We start from the raw sequence: 2,102 nt of genomic DNA, 5'->3' as shown, positions 1-2,102 counted from the left end.
CAGAGCAAGAAAGATAGCTCTGCTTCTCCGATGACTGGCTGTTCTTGTGGAAATGGTCTACCTATCTTGGTCAGGTATTGGGAGCGGAACATGCTCCCTCCCACGTCTGCCAAGCAGTGCCCGAGGCTGAGAGCAGCCTCCGATTGGAGCACCTCATCTCCACATGGGTGCTTTGATGTACGCGCACAAGGCAGCCCATGTCATTGCGTTTGAAAGCTCTCGTTTTCCGCGACACTGACACACAGGTTGCGTTGCTCCTGGCGTTCCAGGTGCTGCCATGTGTTAATCTTAGAGGCCTGGTTCCGCATCAAGCTTCCCTTCTTACGCGAACCGGCTTTGAAGAGCTGTCTGATCAAACCACTGCTTAACAACCCACATATCACTGGGAGCCTTCGTAACTACCGCCGCCGTAACTTTTACCCCCCCGATTCTGTTATCTGCGACAGCAGGTGAAGAGCTGGAAGATAGCGCTGACATCCTCGCAAGGACGTTTACAGCAAATCCCGTTAAGCAAAATAAATGTTGGAACGCAGCAGCAAAAGAAAAAACTTAAATGAAGAATTATTTCTCTAAGTCCTTTCGGGCTGAATTCAGGTCATAACAAATGCGCCCCGCAACACGAGGAGTCAGACACTAAAGTAATGAAATCACATTTGCTTGCACTGGCAGATTCCCAAATGATTATCCACAGTCTTACCTCATCACACACCAAGGTCTGTATTTCATGGTGATAGATGCACTGCGTGTGAAAGCCTCTGCAGCCTAATGCATCTGTAGATTTGAATTCAGTGCATCATCTGGAGATCATCAGAAAATTCCATGTGTCTGTTTAGATGATATATATCTAAATAACTCCTGTATTTGAGGTCTTAAAAATGTTGATGTCTGCAGGCACCTGCTAAAGTACACAGCAGTACTGGACATGTGCTGGAGGAATCAAACTCCGTCTAGTTGGGCCCTGAGGGCAACAAAGCCATCTGAGCAGATTTCATTCTCTGCTGTGACAGCACCCTACCGGACCATCAGGGACTTAAGATTATTTCTGCTGTTGGCCTTAATATCACACAAATAAAATATCCCACTCAGATGTGAAGCATCATGTCTTGGGAATTTCAGAAAAAGCTTGAAAAAGGGAAAAGCAATATTTAGACTTTCTGGAAACGCTCGAACCTAAGAATGGATCCAGACTAGGCCAGCTAAAGTGAAGGGCTGAAAAGATCTTAAGACAACTGTCTCTCGTTTGGACTATAAATCAGCGCGATGCATCCAACTTTAAATCTTGCTGCGTCTGATGTAACAAATCTAAACCTGTAAAACTGGAGTAAAAATGGATCCAAAAAAGATAAATATACTGCATGCAGCAAGTCCTTAAAAGTTAAGCTGTGAAAGAATTACTGAGTACAAGTCTCACTGCTGACATTATTCTCACAAAAATTAGATGGTTTTATGGTACATTGCTTTTGTGCAGGCCTGAGGGGCAGCAATTACCAGAGCTCATGGTAAAACTGCACCAAAAGTAACAATTTACCCACATATAATCAAATCATAGTTTTCTAATAAAGGCCAATGTTTATCTAGTTGAGTTTACTCTCTCTACAGACACCCTATAGTGATCTTAGTTAGAGCTTATTAACTGTGCAAAATCTGAGAAGTGAGTGTAAACACATATAGCTAACAAATGTTTCATATTCTAAAGTAAATAAATGAAATTCTAACAATAATGGTGATATATTTTTTATTAACATTAAATAATAAATTGCCATTGAATTATAACCCTCCAGAAAACACTTCAAACAGGAATATAAACACATCAAAAGCTACCAAGATTGTAGATAGCTACAAATTTAACACCGGGACAATCAATCAATCAGTCAGTCAATAAAACAAAACTCATGTTTTATTGTTATTTTATCTTATGCATTATTTAAAGCTAAATAAATATATTTGATTTTATAGGTGCACCCATAATCATTCAGGATTAGGAATTCTTCTTAATTCTTGAATTATTAGGAATGTACATGGGACCCTTTTATATGGTCAGTAAAAATACGCCTCCAAGTAGGTTAAGAAATGCTCCCTAATAATCATTGTAAATTTCACTG

Source organism: Carassius auratus, unplaced genomic scaffold, assembly GCF_003368295.1.
Source record: "Carassius auratus strain Wakin unplaced genomic scaffold, ASM336829v1 scaf_tig00215951, whole genome shotgun sequence".
NCBI lineage: Eukaryota > Metazoa > Chordata > Actinopteri > Cypriniformes > Cyprinidae > Carassius > Carassius auratus.
The sequence above is the reverse complement of the archived record's forward strand: the minus strand, read 5'-3'. Positions refer to the sequence as shown.